Source organism: Schistocerca gregaria, chromosome 4, assembly GCF_023897955.1.
Source record: "Schistocerca gregaria isolate iqSchGreg1 chromosome 4, iqSchGreg1.2, whole genome shotgun sequence".
Taxonomy (NCBI): domain Eukaryota; kingdom Metazoa; phylum Arthropoda; class Insecta; order Orthoptera; family Acrididae; genus Schistocerca; species Schistocerca gregaria.
The window spans coordinates 473049313-473068099 of NC_064923.1; the positions used below are offsets into that span (position 1 = coordinate 473049313).

General features: G+C 45.6%; 1 protein-coding gene and 1 non-coding gene across 11 annotated transcripts in view; one reads left to right on the top strand and one right to left on the bottom strand.

The window, feature by feature from the left end:
• The window catches only part of LOC126267309 (kalirin), a 2010890-nt gene that overhangs the window by 1224878 nt on the left and 767225 nt on the right, over window positions 1-18787 (bottom strand). The window lies entirely within an intron of this gene.
• On the top strand, window positions 1378-1452 carry Trnas-uga (transfer RNA serine (anticodon UGA)). The gene has a single exon. It is a non-coding gene; the product is annotated as a tRNA-Ser (tRNA).

Sequence of the window (18787 nt, forward strand, 5' to 3'; positions counted from 1 at the left end):
TTCGATGTAAGTGCATCGATAACTTTCAGAATAATGCCTTCACAAACATCAATTCCCGATTTGTAATCAACAGATCAAATTGTGTCATTCAATATACAAATCAGTCTCATTCTCTTCAATTTTTATTTTAGTATTGAACCCGATTCCATCAGTGTATGATTTGTGTGCGAACAGAGGTGACAGGGATCTGTCCTCCAGTTTAGCTGATTATGAGACGAGTGTGCTAAAGTTTTAAAGATTTGCGATGTGTCTGGACTCTGGCCTAAGATTTTAAGACTGGAGGTTTTAGTGTGCTGCAGTGTGGCTGGTTCGTCCTTTTTTATTCTTGCGGACAGCCAGCCACGTCCATCCGCTACATTGTTTTAACTCCTTCTACAACTTTATTCCTGTTTAGTTAATGTTTTAATATTAGCATGATACTTCGTTTCGTACTTCCGTGTGGGTACACACTTAGTTTTCCACAGTTTGTTACCTTTAGTTTCCATGCTGTTTTATATGCCTGTTTAGGCTGAGTTGTCATAAATTGACCCCAGACAGTTGCTGTGTGCTGGAAGCGGCAGCTTCCCGCGCCTTCCTCAACCAGTCACTGAACGCGGTTTTGCAAATGTATCTCTAGCAGTGCCTCAGTGTTGTCACAGCTCTGTAGACGGCGACCATTTACGCCTGCAGCCGTTAGCGCTTCGCAGTTGGCTTCAAATGGCTCTGAGCACTATGGGACTTAATCAAGAAACAAAATTCATTAAATATATCTGTTAGTTTCAGAAACATAGACGTTCCAAGTTGGACGATTCTTTTTGTTACAGCCTGTACTGTGCACATTTGTTTCACAGTAAAGACCGATTCAAGTTGGATGTCAACGGAGTTGAGTGGAAAGCTACGTGAAGCCACAATCAAATGGTGGTGTGGTCACGCTACACGAAACGTCAACATAAAGTCAATTCGCATAGCCCAGTACCGAACGATGGAAATGGTGTTATGGCATACCATCAGTGACACAAAAAAAGGCAGAATGCAGTATCAGAATTATGGAAAGAAAGTTTATTAATGGAGAAAGTAAACTTCGTATCGGATCCAGAATGAGATTTTCACTCTGCAGCGGAGCGTGCGCTGATATGAAACTTCCTGGCAGATTAAAACTGTGTGTCGGGCACACAGTTTTAATCTGCCAGGAAGTTTCATATCAGCGCACACTCCGCTGCAGAGTGAAAATCTCATTCTGGAAACATCCCCCAGGCTGTGGCTAAGCCATGTCTCCACAATATCCTTTCTTTCAGGAGTGCTAGTTCTGCATGTCTCGCAGGAGAGCTTCTGTAAAGTTTGGAAGGTAGGAGACGAGGTACTGGCAGAAGTAAAGCTGTGAGTACCGGACGTGAGTCGTGCTTCGGTAGCTCAGTTGGTAGAGCTCTTGCCCGTGAAAGGCAAAGGTCCCGAGTTCGAGTCTCGGTCGGGCACACAGTTTTAATCTGCCAGGAAGTTTCGTATCGGATGTTCTTTATCAGTTTTGTACAGTGAACTGCTAATAAGTGAAACATTTCAGAATGTCGACGTTTATTTTATAGCGAAAACATATATATACAAACACACCAAACGGTATTTACAAGGTAATACAGAGAGCCAGTTCAACTTGTACGCTGCGCTTTTATTTCCTACGTAGCAAAGAACGTCAGAAACAACTGCATTTTTCAGCTTCAATAGAGTTGAATTATTGACTAAAGAAAGATTATTTAGTGAAAGTTGCTTCATCAGGTTGTGTTCGTATTTATACACAAGGTAGGCGTTCGCTCTGGTAAGTTCTTGTAAAACCTAAATCATTTTTCCCTTTCAGGTATTTCGCCACTCTTGTGGGGGAACACTCTGTGTAAATATATGAGTCATCATGGAACGTTTGCAATGTGTCACAAGAACAAATCAAAATGGGCGAAGAAGATACAAAAGAACGTAATGAGTGATCCGGCGAAAATAGTCAGCAGACGACGACACCGTTAACCCCTCCAAAATTGTTCAAATGGCTCTGAGCACTATGGGACTTAACATCTGAGATCATCAGTCCCCTAGTACTTAGAACTACTTAAACCTAACTAACCTGAGGACATCACACACATCCATGCCCAAGGCAGGATTCGAACTTGCGACCGTAGCGGTCGCACGGTTCCAGATTGAAGCGCCTAGAACCTCTCGGCCACTTCGGCCGGCCCCTCCAAAATAACCGTCAAACGTTTCTTCCCGAAAAACTCTGACCTCGATTTCCCGTTATGTTCCCTTTCCTTGACAGCCTGTGTGGATACTGCCATTTAAAATATAATGTGGAATGTTTTGACGTTCGTTCCGTTCCGACAACAGGACCAGATCCATGCGTATTACGTGCTGGACGCTAACAATAAGAAACAAACATTCAAACATTATTTAAAGTTTTTGTTTGTTATTTCAACTTTTGACGTCACCCCAGATGTCAAATGAACCTACAGACCTGGACAGAAAGACAATTATTTCGACAAGAACAGTGAATTTGAGGAACTGCTACTACGGACTCCACTATATGCCAAGAAGTAAACAAATGCAGATGTCAAAGCGCCATTCTCGGATTTCGCAATTATTACTTGTGGCTGGATGCCATACCTATCCAAGCACAGTAATCTAAGATGGTCGTGGAAGTCTTGAGGACCCTAAGTCTGCGAGCAGTGTAAACCATGTTCTGTGTATTGCCTCCCTTTAAGTGTCTTGTGCTGTATGTTACTGAGCGGGGCAGAAAAAATACTAGAAGCCACACTCAAACTGGCCGGCATACCTGACCAACGGTCGTTTGCCGGCGCACGAATTAAATCCGTGCCTGGTTCAGTATTGTGGTTTGCACGTTATCTCATTACGCTGTGCAAGAAGCTCCGATGATATCTTCAGCTAATTATCCCCATACAAAGAAAGAAAATTAGCACAAATAATGACTGTTTCTTATGGCTACGACATGACCACGAAAAATTCTCAAAAATCTGTACTGCCATCAGATTTTTCTGATGCAATTAGATAACACTTGAACCCATAGCAGAAAACTAGGTTTTGATACACGTAACGTTTTTAAAGTACGGATAATGTTATGTCAATCCTAGGATCTTCATCTCTCGCAATGATTTGTTAACGTGAAGAATGTCGAGCTGCCCATGGTCAAGGAGTCCAAAAACTTCCTGAGTAAGTGAGCACTAAGGTTGGAAAATGGCAAGGGCGCACTTCCAAGTTGATCAGGCCAAGTAAACTGTGATTCAACCAGTCTTCGGTATGACAGCTTAAAAACCCGACAGAGAAAAGGCCGAGCAGCTGATTAGAGCTTACACTGACGAAGAACAGGATAACAACAGAAAAACAAACGTTCAAATGTGTGTGAAATCTTATGGGACTTAACTGCTAAGGTCACCAGTCCCTAAGCTTACAGTCCGCAGCTCGTGGTCGTGCGGTAGGGTTCTCGCTTCCCGCGCACGGGTTCTCGGGTTCGATTCCCGGCGGGGTCAGGGATTTTCTCTGCCTCGTGATGACTGGGTGTTGTGTGATGTCCTTAGATTAGTTGGGTTTAAGTAGTTCTAAGTTCTAGGGGACTGATGACCACATATGTTAAGTCCCATAGTGCTCAGAGCCATTTGAACCTAAGCTTACACACTTCTTAACCTAAATTATCCTAAGGACAAACACACACACCCATGCCCGAGGGAGGACTCGAACCTCCACCGGGATCAGCCGCACAGCAGAAAAACAAAATTCAGGGTATTTGTCACAATAACGTTTTTAAAGCTGCCCACTGCTTGATGTACTGAACAATAAAAAGTTGTTTAAAATTCGTAACAGAATGGAGCGGAAAATAAGGACCGTGGTAACAAAGTGTTACATTCCAAGTTACTTGTGTCGTCGACAATAGAGCACCAGCGCAAATGATAGCGTCCGCCACTGTAATTGAAGCCGAGCGACGTAGCGCAGTGACTGGGAAAATGCATTGAGTCTGCAAAGGACATTGCTTAAAAATCAGTTGTCCGTCTCATTTGAGAATACCTCTGAAACGTGTATGACTCGTACGAAATAGAGTAACAGCAGATAATGAACGCATAGGAAGAAAGGCGGCACAAATGGTCACAGGTTTGTTTTACTCCGGGAGAACGTCGTGGAAATGCTGAAAAATCTGAACTGGCAGACTCTTAAAGATGGGCGCCAATTTTCCGGCGAAACCTTATTTACAACGTTGAGTCTGCAAAGGACATTGCTTAAAAATCAGTTGTCCGTCTCATTTGAGAATACCTCTGAAACGTGTATGACTCGTACGAAATAGAGTAACAGCAGATAATGAACGCATAGGAAGAAAGGCGGCACAAATGGTCACAGGTTTGTTTTACTCCGGGAGAACGTCGTGGAAATGCTGAAAAATCTGAACTGGCAGACTCTTAAAGATGGGCGCCAATTTTCCGGCGAAACCTTATTTACAACGTTTCCAGAACCAGTATTAATTTAAGAATCTAAAAAGACATTCTTCAGCCTCCTGCTTATAGCTCCAACGGAAATCGCGAAGACAAGCTTAAAATAAATACAGCTCGCACAGGGACAGTTAAACAGCCAATCTTCCATCGCGATTGTAATGGGAAAAAATCGTACCATATGTATCACGCTAACTACCCACAACCATGCATTTCACAATCGTGTGTAGAGTACGTATCTAATTGACGTAGAATAGGACTCTCAATCGAGATGAACGGGTTTGAAGCTTCCGCCTGGCCATTCAAATCAAGACATTCCGTAAAGAACTCGGTCCATTTCCTGCTCAATCAACAAGAGATTCATCTCTGTTTCTAATGACATCATCGTCGACGGCACGTTAAATCACATTCTTCCTTTTCCCTTTGAAGGTTAAACAGTTAGGTAGCAATTACAGTGTCAGGTACTGCCAATAATTTCTCACGTGGTGGGAGCGCTGGAACAGAGCTCATTCGTCTGAATTACGGCAAGCGAGAAGCTACTTGAGGAAGTGGTAGTGGCTACGGTTTCGCATTCGGAAATTAGCGGCTGGGAGGGCGGGTCGTTCAATATAGTCTTCTTCGGTACGATAAACCGATTTACAGAAGTTCGCTTTAGACAGCTAGCAGTCAAGACTGCTCCCGCGAATAATACATCAACAGGTGCTCCGACTGTGTTGCCACCACCGCTGCGCAAGGCACTGTGCCTACCAGTTCTCAGTGAGCCGCTGCAGTACGTGGTCCCCATAAGTTGAGTTGCGCGTGGCCTTCTATATGCGAAAAAATTACTCGAACGCGAGTTTTAAGCGATAAATTATACAGATCTACAATCAAGAAGTTCCACGTGATTTTAGTGAAGGAGGGAGCCTTGAAACTTCATATTTGTTAAGAGTTAAATACAGCGAAATTTGTAATATCTTTTTTCCGAAGCTTATAATACCATCTTTGCCTGCATGACAGTTTGAACTCTGCTGGGAACACTTTCAGTAAGGTCTCAGGAAGTCTGTGGAAGAATGGCAGCCCATTCGGCAAAACCAGCGGAGGAAGTGATATTAGACGCTGGGGACTGCACCGAAGCCGACGTTCTCACCACAAAAGTGTTCGATTGGGTTCAGGTAGGGACTCTGGACAGGTCAGTCCATTTTAGGAATGTTATTGTCCACAAACCATTGCCTCACAGATGCTGCTTTATCACAGGGTGCATTGTCGCGATGACAGTAACAATCATTTCCGAACTCTTCGTTTACTGCAATACGCAATGCTGTAAAATGTGTTCATATCGTTTCACGTTTGATGTTCCTTAAGTGCAACAAGGGGACTACACACTAAACACGAAAAACACGGCTCCCCCACCACCAAATACCATAATAGCATCTCCTCCATACTACACTTCTGGCACTACACATGTGGCAGGTAACGCTCTCCATGCATTCGCCAAACCCAAAACGTTCTTATCGGATCGCCACAGGGTACAGCGTAATTCGTCTTTAAAAATAACTAGGTTCCAGACATCCACTATCCAGATGCGTTGCTGTTTACACAGCCTCAAATGTCGCTTAGCACTGACTACAGAATGCGTGGCTTATAGAGTACAGCTCGACCAATTTACTCCCTTTTTTTAAAACTCCCCACGTACAATCATTGTGCTAGCCGGACAGCAGGTAGCACTTCGGAACCCGCGAACGATTACTTCCTACGATTTCAGAACCACACTACGCACAGTCCGATTGTCATCATCCGTCAGTACATGAGGTATGCGTGGTCTTTGGTTACATATGGTCGTTCCTTCGCGTTGCTGTTTCGCAATCACGTCTCCAGCAGTCGCCTTGGGCAGCTGTAGTAGGGTTGACATGTCCCTGATGAATTTGTCGCTCAGGTGTCATCCGACCACTAGTCCACATTCGAAGTCGCTGAGCTCTCCTAACATACCCACTGTGCTGTTACTGCTCCTGTAATTACAGCACGATAATCCCCACATGCTTTTACACAGTGACATCTAGTGACCAACTCCGCATTACATAAGTGTGTTCGGATACTTCTGATTATGTAGTGTATATTTATCAAACGCAATACGATACGCAAGTTTGGAGATGTTGGTTTCCGCGCGAGGTATCTTGGCGATGAGCGAAAAACAGTACATGTCAGTTTAATACTTTTGGAGATATGACATGATAAATAAAATCTCTTTCGCATACGGTAAAAAAAAAACATAGCGTTACTCTGATTCTAACTGAAATTAAGAACCGGTTCTTGACAAGTGTAGGGGCTCTGTAGAGATCAAGTCCATACGTGAATTTCCGATTTTGTACATCACCCCGAGTGAGAGAGACTGTAACGCGATTTTCTACTGTCGCTGAAATCACCGTGCTCCCGTGGCTGCCTGCAGACAGTTTGGACATTAAACCTCAGATGCCAACTAATTTTGATCACGACTATACATTCCACAGACAGACCTTATGAGGAGGGCAAAGTAGCGACCGGTCAGCACAACCACGTGGTCGCCTGGGTCTGGCGGTGAAGGTACACTTTTCACGTGAACGATACTGCCCGTAATGAAACAACAAGTAACGACGCGTGGGAACTCGTAACAGCTACGAAGCTCGAGGCACGAGTCATTAATATCGTCACCGGCAATAAAGTTGCTGGAACAGGAGACGCTACACGCCTGCAGAGTGCTCCCAAGGCGGAAAGCGACACGGAAGGTTTGCTGGAGCGCCGAGGCGGCACACGAGCGGCGGAGTCTGGGAAGGTAAATGGCGCCACCTCCGAGAAAGCGCAACACCCGTCTATTTACTCCGCTCCCTGTTGTTTACAGACAAACTTCATTACTGTATTCGCTGACGGCAACGCCAATTAGTTACACCGCCTGGAGTCGCCTTTTGTACGGCTGTGATGTCTTCCCCGGCGACGACATGTTACATTATAGGGATCTGCGAAGTAAACAGTCAACAGTAGATTCAGCGACGTAAAATACAATGCGCCTGCAGGGCAGACTCGTGGAAACACGAATTAAACTGCGATATTCTATTTCACGGCACGGTTAGACTGTACCTGCAAAACAGTTGACTATCAACACAGTTACCTGATCTTTCCGGGTGCCTTTATCTATTTGAGTGCTTTCTAACGTTGACTTCTCGGTCAGGTGCAGAGCTGCTTCTAGAAATTCTACGCGATTCTGTAGCAAGATTTAACACAATTTTACTAGTCACAATAGACTGTACGCTTCACACAGACTGCAGCCTTAGAGACATTAACAGCTAGAACGCTTACTGTGAGTGTACATGAACGCTCGTTGCCATGGATTAGTGAAGGGTCGAGCACCAGTCCCTCACTACGCAGAACTGAACGTCGGTCGAGTTTTCCTACCTTTCAATGTTATCAACAACGTACGTAAGAAAGCCGAAGTCTGTCCCCCACTCAGGAAATGAGCCCTGGATGCAGACGCGGGAATCTGCATTGGCGTGCTAGGTTGGATCCTAGTAAATATGGTTTGCAGTTACATTCCTCCGACCTCAAAATATTTGGTCAGGTGAACCTCCGCAACTGAGGAATATCAGTCGCTTCCGCTGGCGCGGTCATTTGGCTTCGGAGCCGTCCCTGTTAAGTCACTTCCGCCCATGAGGGTGCTTTGGTTCCTGGTCCTACGCTCTCATGCATTTGTTTAACGTGGGTGTGATCCCCAATGACTGACTGGCGCAAGCGCCACACATTTCTGTTTCATACTTATTTGGTGGCACCTGAAGATAAGCCGATCGTGGAACAAATTAAGTAAATTACTGGCCATTGAAGTGGTTTTCTATTCTATAAATATTCGCACGACCTGTTAAGATGTGCATGTGCTTGTAGAGTGTACTGTTGTGTTTGAGTTGTTTGGATGAATGGGAGAGAGAGAGAGAGATTCAAACTCGGCACCGACAGGCATATCGTTCGCCTTCCTCCCTCCCGGAACAGAAGAGCACCACGGCGACCAACAAGTTTTACGTTGCCATCCTTTGGGCGGACTACCATCAAATGCTCTCACTGCATACTACACTGCAGAGGGGTTTGCAATTTAATGTAGAACATTAGTGCAGACAGTGATGATCAAGAACTGTTCACTACGACCTCTCCTCGCCTTATTAGGCAGATACCACCGATGAGAATTTCTTCCATCACACTGATCCGAAGTTTAACAGTTTTGGAGATATGACATGATAAATTAAATCTCTGTCGCATACTTTTAAACAAATAAGGTTACTTTGATCATAACAAATTAAGAATCGAATTTTGACAAGTGTAGAGGCTCTGCAGGGGTCAAGTCCATACGTGAATTTCACATTTTGTACATCACAGTGCCGGCGTGGCTGCCTGCAGACTGTACTTCGCAACTCTGGACATTAAAACTTACATGACAATTAATTTTGATCACGACCTCCAAGTCGAGAGCAACCGCGTAAGCGTGCGTTTGCGAATTTGGTTAAGGAAACGCGTGCTAGGCACATATTAAAACAAGTAGTCTAATTTAATCGTGGAAGAAACTAGTCATATTCCACTAGCAGAGTTAAGGTCGATGGTCGATCCACACTTGACGAAATGGAACTGGGGGGGGGGGGGGGCGGGGGGACGGATCGTCAAGACATTCCACAACGCATTTCAATTGGTAGTATTCACACAGACTCTTCAGCAGAAAGTGACGGAACGGGACAGGACAGAACGGAAAGGAAAGATATAACAGCGTCAATGTTTACTGGGAAGAAAGTTTTGACACTGGCGCTGGTGAGAGAACTGTGACGTCGTCTGCAAACATCGGAAGTCAACTACTTCTCGCAGTACTCAGTCCTGTTACAGCAGTAAATTCTGTGTTTTTGTGTCTTCCTAAACATTATTTTATTTGTTTCCTCTTTCCATGACGATTAGATTATTTTTTCTACGAGTGTTGTTCCACGAAAGAGGTGAGAAAAGTAATAGCGAAAAATTATTTAGGTTGTACAACACCTCGTCCAAGAAAAAGTCTTCAATTTGCGTAAATAACGAGAAAAACTGATAAAGCAATTTGCATTACATAATATTTCTGTAAATGTGAAAATATCAGCTTCACTGAAAGGGAAAATTCAGCTGTTATTGACATTATTTGAAACTTAAAAACAAAACAAAAAACACAGCGGAAAATGTAAAGAGGCTGTATCTATAGCTTCGTCACTATTGTTTAGTGTGTTTTTAAGCACATATTTTCTCTGGAAAATAAATGTCGATGTTTTGGCGGCCGCGGTGGCCGAGCGATTCCAGGTGCTTCAGTCCGGAACCGCGCTGCTGCTACGGTCGCAGGTTCGAATCCTGCCTCGGGCATGGATGTGTGTGATGTCCTTAGGTTAGTTAGCTTTAAGTAGTTCTACGTTCTGGGGGCTGATGACCTTAGTCGAGGTTTGTACGATATCTTACCTATAGTTCAACTTCTCAGAGTTATTACGGCAAGAAAATCCGCTATGAATTCTATGATCAATAACGAGCTGCCGCGTGGGATTAGCCGTCACAGACTGTGCGGCTGCTCCCGGCGGAGGTTCGAGTCCTCCCTCGGGCATGTGTGTGTGTGTGTGTGTGTGTGTGTGTGTGTGTGTGTGTGTGTGTGTGTGTGTGTGTTTATCCTTAGGATAATTTACGTTAGCGTGTAAGCTTAGGTACTGATGACCTTAGCAGTTAAGTTCCATAAGATTTCACACACATTTGAACATTTTTTGAATAATGAGCTGTAACACTACTGGTTGCTCAGTTCTGATACTATATTTCGGCTTTTTGTATTACGGAAAGTATCGCATAACTTTACTCCGCCGTTCAGTACTACGCTGATAAAAGGAACGCTGTGTTGGTCATTCTGCGGAGTCTCGTCATTCTGTCATTTGCCGACGACGTCATCTTCGTAACTTCCGATTTGCATGACAATCATGGTATTTTCTCACCCCTTCTCCCCATGCTGGACTTGGATCCGAGCTGAGATTTTCTTTTGTTCCCTACATCCGAAAACGCTTACTTGCTTCCAGTAGGTGGCCACTGTATCATCGGGACTTCGACACACCGGCCACGGAGAAGTTTTGTGTAGCAGAACTGAGGCAAGTAAGTTCCCCGCGAGATAGCGGTCAGCATTCTGCGAGTGGGTTTGGGCCACCGAGGGCTTCCGCGCAGCCGAGGCTGCGGACGCAGCGCCGCAGGGAGACACGACACGACGCGACACGCGCCGCCCTATGTTTGCTGGGTCAGCTGTTTTGGCTGGCGGCCGACCGCAGGCCGGGGTAAACCCCGCTCGACCGCTGCAGGAGGGGAGCAAACAGCGCGCGCTCTGCCGCCTACTCGCTTTCGCACGTCCGGCTGGACAGCGCCCACACACGCCCTTTCGTCACTAGCGGAGTCTCTCAGTGCCAGACACATTCAACAGATTTTTTGTGAATACGCCAGTTTGTTTGGAACTCAAAATAAAATGCACTGTTTGAAATTCTTGTTGCTTGGGTTCGGAGTGCTTATCACGCATCACTCGGCAAAGCGAACCGTATACCCGGCACTAGCTGGAGCTAACTTACAAGGTCCGCGCGCCTATTCGTCCTCACCAATTTCGTCCACATGTATGAGACATACAGTGCTTGGTCAGAAATTAAAATAAGTGGAGCTCCCTATAGCCAATCGTCTGAAAAAATAGAGCAATTCTGGCGCGGATTTGACGAGGCAGCAGCCATTTATGTAAGCATAGTTTCAGAGCTTCTGTTGGCGCACCGAAAAAATAGCTCTGAGCACTATGGGACTTAACATCTGAGGTCATCAGTCCCTAACTAACCGAAGGACATCACACACATCCCTGCCTGAAGCAGGATTCGAACCTGCGACCGTAACGGTCGCGCGGTTCCAGACTGAAGTGCCTAGAACCGCTCGGTCACATCGTCAGAAGAAGGGGGGAGAAGCTATGGCAGGAGTCATAGGAGGGCGAGGAAAAGGGTATTTCAACTGCTGCCTAATATTAAGGAGAGACTACACATGGGTTACTTCGAGTAAGGTAGGGGTCTGGTGCACTTCCTTACAGGGCATGGACCATATCCGACATACTTATGTCGATTTGGGAAACGGGCTACACCAGTGTGTGACTCTGGCGGAACACCCGGCCACATCATTTATGAATGTCCAATATACGACGATGTAGCGACTGAAATTAGACATCATCTACCGAATCGTGACACATATTCCATATTACGACGTGCTGATACCTATCATGTCCTCAATACGCTGGCAAACGAGGTATCACATAAGAACATGAGGGAATTCATTAGGAACCATAATGGTCAATGAATAAAAACTGCTAAGACTTGAGGCGGACCTGCCCAATAACGCCGGGCGCGGAATGGTCGGTCGCCGTTACGTCCGAGATCCGTAACGCTTCAGGATCAGGAAATATACCTACCCGTTACAGCACTTCCATTTAGATATTGGTTATTAGAAGTAATAATTACAATGCAGAAATAAACTATCAATATAAAAACGATTAGGGACTGCAGCGACGCGAAGTAATTTGAGCCAGCCCAGTGCCAGGGGCACGCTCACTGGGCAGGCCAAGATTAGTAGATTTGTAGTTTCGCTGGCACACTTGTAATGCTCCAGAGTAGACTAGCATTTGTATAGTAGATTAATAAATGTGCATAAGCCTTGTCCATAGCAATAGTGTCAGCCACCAGCTAAAGTAGAAGCTGCACTTGTCATTGTAATCTTTAAAGACCCACTAATTAGTTTAGATGATGGTTTATTTTGTATGATTATCATTGTATTGTATTGGTTGATTAAAGTTTTTTTTTTTTAAAAAAAAGCATTTGTGGACTCCATGTCAAGCAGACTTGCTGCTGTATTGAGACCTATACGTGGACCGACAGGCTATCAACCTGGTGGTCGTAATGCTTTACCTCGTCAAATGGTCAAATGGCTCTGAGCACTATGGGACTCAACTGCTGAGGTCATAAGTCCCCTAGATCTTAGAACTACTTAAACCTAACTAACCTAAGGACATCACACACATCCATGCCCGAAGCAGGATTCGAACCTGCGACCGTAGCGGTAGCGCGGTTCCAGACTGTAGCGCCTAGAACCGCTCGGCCACTCCGGCCGGCCCTACTTCATCAGTGCACGTTGTAATACCGCTACACTATAGCTAGAATATTTTGTGGATCATAACGAGTGGCAGCGACTGTCTTTCTTCCAGGGTAACATACGCGAATGGAATAGGAATGGATTTGGGAATGGGGGGGGGGGGGGGGGGGCGGCAATGATACTGCTACAATGTGTACCATCCGCCACACAGATGCACATATGGATTTTGCACATTCAGCTATGTCCCTTATTTAAATACTTTAACACAGGGAAGAGTGAATTTGTTCTGTAAGGCAACTGAAGAGCTCCTCGTGGGAACCGATCATTGGCTTCAATTCCGATCGCCGCCTGTGGGCTGAGACTGTTAGTGGCTGGGCAGGGCAGACTGCGCGCCTGTCGCTGCCGGCGATGTCCCTGTGGACGGAAATACTCCAGTGCGGCGCCTAGAAGCATATGCGGTGTCGGTTTAACACAAGGCGCCGCCCTCCATAAACAACGACAGCTTCCGGAGCGACTGAGAACGCGGCACGCTTCCTTTAAGAGCCCCCTCCCGTCACTGAACATAACCGACTATTGATGCAAGCCCGCCACACCACGCCGGTACGTGTTTACCGGCAGTTAATCAACTCGTGCACACCGCTAGAGCTTCACATGTTCTGGCATCCCCTATGACAGTGTCAGCTTTCTGTTTGCGCGTGAATAGGTTGGTGCATAACTTAATCTTTTCCAAATAAAAGGGACTACACGTGTAGTTATGATTTACAAGAAGACACCAGACCCTGCTGCAGGCCGATTTCGACACCCTTCGGCATACTACTCTGAGGCCGCTGCAATGAACCTGTTATCGACATTGACATAGGAAAGATATTGTTCCCATGAATTCCAAGACGTTCAGCAATATTTTAATTTTATTGTTCAAATGGCTCTGAGCACTGTGGAACTTAACATCTGAGGTCATCAGTCCCCTAGAACTTAGAACTATTTAAACATAACTAGGCAAAGCGTTTCTAAGGAAGAGATATTTGTTAACATCGATTGAAATCTAAGTGTTAAGAAGTATTTCGTGATGATGTATGTCTGAAGTGCAGCCTTGTATGAAAATGAAACTTGGACGATAAACAGTTCAGACGAGAAGAGGATAAAATAGAAGCTTTTGAAACGTGGTGCTACAGAAGAATGCTGAACATGAAATAGGTATATCACGAACTAATGAGGTACTGAATAGGACTGGGGAGAAAAAGAGATGTGTGGCACAGCTTCACTAGAAGAAAGATCGGTTGATAGGATACTTTCTGAGACATCAACGAATCACCAATTTACACCGAAGAGAAGTGTGAAGGGTAAAAACTGCAGAGGGAGACCAAGAAATGAGTACTGTAAGCTGGCTCAGGATCATGTTGGTTGCACTAATTATTCGGATGTGAAGCGTCATGCACAAGATACAGTAGCATGGAGAGCGGCATCAACTCAGTCTCTGGACTGAAGACGACAACAGGCAATGCTGAAGACCAGGTTGTCAGGAGATGAACATATAATTTGCACATGACACACATCCTTTGGCTCTACATTGTCAAAATCGTAGTAAGCGACGCTGTCGGCTGCTATACATTTTTTACTCCTTTTTCTTTTAAACGATTTGATTTCGGAAGCACGTATGAGACTCGTTTTGCTTTGGTATATCCTACATTTTTGCGACTACTACTTTTTCGATGGCTAATGAGAAACTACTAAATTTGAAGTCCGTATTTGTCGGATTATCTGTCGTACTGGCGTAACCTGCTGATAGGATCGTTAGCAGACTCGATAGCTGTAAGCTACAAGTTACGCGAAACACGCGTTTGTGTGTACGCTTCAGCTATCAAACTGCACCTCCCCTTCCGTGCGGGGGCCGTTCACAAAGGAAACCCCAACACCACAGCTCTACCCTCCCCTGCCTCGCCGTCTGGGCTGGCACGGACCAAGTGGTTTTGAGCATACTCTACTCTATTTATGATACCACCGGATTACTGTTGTCCGTTTATGGTCATTCTGCAAAGCTGAAATTTTACTTTTCACTAACCTCCTACCAGTGGTCTTAAAGTTGTAATTTTCATTTGGAATAACATCTATATGTGATATCAGCTTCATCTCTTACTTTCAAGAAGCATTGCATGAACTGCAGGTCAAAAGTTTCCACTATCAACGATATTCTACAGCGAATAGGCCGGGTAAGAGTGAGGTAGTCAACCCGAAATTACACGAACGTCTGCAACGGCACTACGTTATTCTGCAGAAGGGTAAGCATTCTCCGTTTGGCATAGTTCAACATAGCTCTCAATGACACCTGCAGAATCGTGACAGGTTGCTTGAAATCCACTCTAGCTGAAACGCTTTACCACCTCGCAGGGATAGCACCACCTCCTGTCGAAGAGAAATAGCTGCGAATGAGGAAAGAAAGACAGTGGAGCAGGAGACGACCTATTCTTTGTATGGGCACGAACAGCACCCTCAACGACTGAAGGCAAGGAGGAGTTTCCTTATAACATCGACGGCACAATGAGCCACTGCTTGAAAAGCTAGGTTGCAACTGTAGAGGGCTATTACCTACCTTCCCCCTATCTGTAAGAGAGTTTCAGAAACGATACCTCCTGGCTATGATGAAAATCAACGTCTTGGAAGTCTTTGAATAGACAGTTAAAAGGTTAATTTGGCAAGATAAGACTACATTGATCTAGACGATATCCAATGTGACTGTGGTGAAGACCACACTCTTCATCATATGCTTTAGTGCACACACACACTGAAATTCCAGCGCCACAGTATCTTAACATGCCACTACAGAACCCAAAACAAAATGTGGAACCCATCTCTACTTTATCAAGCGCGTGCAGCAGTGCTGTGACGCTAGAATTTCAATGTGTTCAAAGACAAACGACATGTACCTGCCAATAAAAAAAATTAATTATGCAACTAAGCTTTTCCGAGATAATTAGTACAACTTTACCACCAGCTATCATCCTTCTGTCCCGATACTCTATTGACAATACCGTCCCAAGTACGACTTACGAAATTAATCGTCTCCAATGGTTGTAGAACTAGATTTTCAATCAGAACTGGGTAAAAAGTTTATGTGAAAACTGAGTACTCTAGTTTAAGACAGGCAGTATGAAGGAGCAACTTTATGCAGCAGGCACGGCACGCATTTGATAAGCGCAGCCACTAACCGTTATGCAACCCGAGTACGCTAGATCAGGAGCAGCAAGTGCGAGCGGTTAGTCGGTGTACGCAGATGGGACTGAGACGGGAGTTATGACCACGCTATCTGATGGTGGGGAACAGCAGTCGTCGTTGTACGTAGGGCGGCCAGCAGACAGCCGTCGGACTGTCTGGGATGCGTGCTCTGGCGGGAAACGGTTGCCGTCTTTATCTGGGGGCGGACATCACAACGAGCGAAGACGGCCGCCGTAAATATCATCACTCGTTGAGGCTGTCAGCCCACCAGCCTCGCTCTCGCTTCCCGACAAAACCTGAGCGCGTCAAGTTAAATGCGCACGCGTATCATCACCCTGTCGTTTCGTGTGTGTCTGTCTGTGGCAGTTCGGTAGTGTTGGACCACTACACTAAGCAGCACTGCAGCCACAGCTCCCTACACAACTGCGAAATATCCTGCACGGTTGGCCCCATCAGGGAAACAGTCTGGATAACGTGTGTTCATAAACTCCCCCCTCGAACATAAAAGGAGGCGGGGAGCATTGTGTTATGAGTACAGACGCAGTAACATCAGAGAGTGTCTATTGCGAGAATTTAGTGACTTCGAACGTGGACTAATCACTGAATGTCACCTGAGTAACAAATGCATCGGGGATATATCAACCCTTCTAAAGCTGCCCAAGTCGACTGCGGGTGATGTGATTGTGACGTAGAACCGCGGAAAAAAAAGGCGCATGAAATCAGAGTCCCATAGTGCTACCACAAGATCTGTCCGTGGGCAGTTAAAAAGAATGGGGTACAATGGTCGAGAAACTCGCCATAAACCACACATTTCTGTAGTCAGTGCTAAGCGTGTCTTCAAGTAGTGTAAAGAGCGAAGTGATTGGACGGCAGATGACTGGAAACGAACGATTTGCAGTGATGAATCATGCTATACGCTGTGGCAATCAGATGGATCGGTTTGGGCTTGTCGAATACCTGGAGAACGTTACCTGCCATCGTCTGTAACGCTAACTGTGAAGTGCGGAAGAGATAGTGCTAATGTATGGATGTGTTTTCGGTCGTTAGGGTGTGGTCCCCTTATTGTGCTTGAGAAAATACTAAATTGGGATGGATTTGAAAACATTCTACGGCACTCTGTACTAGGTACAGTGCCTCGCGGGATTAGCCGGGCGGTCTACGGCGCTGCAGTCATGCACTGTGAGGCTGGTCCCGGCGGAGGTTCGAGTCCTCCCTCGGGCATGTAAGTAGTGTGTAAGCGTAGGGACTGATGACCTTAGCAGTTAAGTCCCACAAGATTTCACACACAATTGAACATTTTTTGGACGTTTGAACTAGGTACACTACAGGAACAGTTTGACGACAATGATTTTACCAGGATGATACTGCACCCAGTCATAAAGCAACATACGTTAGGCAACGCGTTGTGGACAATAACATTTTTGAAATGGAACAGCCTGCCTACAATTCTGTCCCAAACTCAATGGAACACCTTTGGGATCAGTTAGAACGACGACTTCGCTCCGAATGCCAGCATCCAACGTCGCTACTTTCTCTAGCTTCGGCTCTTGGGGAAGAATGGGCTCCACAGGTATTCAAACACCTCACTCAAAGTGTCCGCATTGGAGCTGAAGTTCTCATAAAAGTGGAAGATGGACACACCCCATGCCAAAAAGTGCATCAATAGGTGTACGGATGCTTTTGATCAGACAATCTCACATTTACTGTCATCGTCCTACTCACTGTTGTGGACACTAATGCTGTTTTTCTGCATCCGGGTCACCGGTCTTTTATATAGCTAACTGGCTAGTGTTTCCCTAAATCTCCTAAAGGGGTTGTAGTCATGGCCGACTAGGTCGATTTCAAACGCAATTAACTTTATACGAAAGCCAGTGCTTTGCGGCACCTGATGGAAATAAACTTCCAAAGGTCCTGGCAGGGGGCACCACCTTACAGTAAATGCTACTAGCAAGAGTACGGAGTGGGCAATAGAAATGCCTGAATTTTTTTGCCGAGGCTGAGAGGCTGATTGCTTCAGAGGCTGAATGTTGAATAATTTCGTGGAGCCGTTTTGGAGATCTCGAAATCGAAGTCGGCTAGCAACCCTCGGGTGGGGAGGGGGGGGGGGGCGAGCCTGGTGCCCTCTGGGGCAGAATTGATTATTTAAAATTATTTAACGTTTCTGATTTTGAGGGACTGTTATCCTGTAATCCTTCAGGATCCATACAGTTACATTTCCTGTAAAAAAAAAAAAAAAAAAAAAAAAAGGGATGAGGATGTGGAAGGGCATGTGGTCAGCACACCGCTCTCCCGGCCGCTACCTCTCCATCAAGTAGCTGCTCAATTGGCCTCACAAGGGCTGAGGATACCTCGATTGCCAACAGTTCTCGGCAGATCCGGACAGTGACCCACCCAAGCGTTACCCAAGTCCGACGGAAACCGGTGTTAACACTGTGGCAAGGCCGTCGGCGCATGTTTTCCGTACGGAGAGCTCAAACATGTTCGCAAGTGTGTTCCCTTAAATGAGCACAGAATTTTAAGTGAGTCATTTTCAGTTGCCTAGGCAAGCATTACGATTTTGTAAGAGCCGGCGTGTACGGTAGGCAATGTTCTTACATCAGACTGCGGATCCAGCAGGTAGCTGCAGGTTGTGTCTATATGTCAAAAGTCACACAAAAACGGTAATAGTTTCTCTCGACGTTTCTGTGTGACCTAGTGAATTTTCATGGTATTCTTGTTCTGTCTTTTTTGGAGACCGCCTGCAGTAGCTGCTAGGAGCCAGCAGGAGGCGATGTATGAACTTGAAGCGGTCGGATCATGAGATCTTCCCGAGAGTAGATACATAACTACAGGAATTAGACTGCTGATATAAGCGTAGTAGTGCAGAAAGCAATACTGGTCCGCCGACAAACGTTTCTGACCAAACCAGCGGAGCATTACTTGGCGTAATTAGTCTCTAGCGCCGCACGTCACGAAGAGCGCAGAGATCGCGGAGATTCTGGTCGTGACCGCGACTTCTCCAC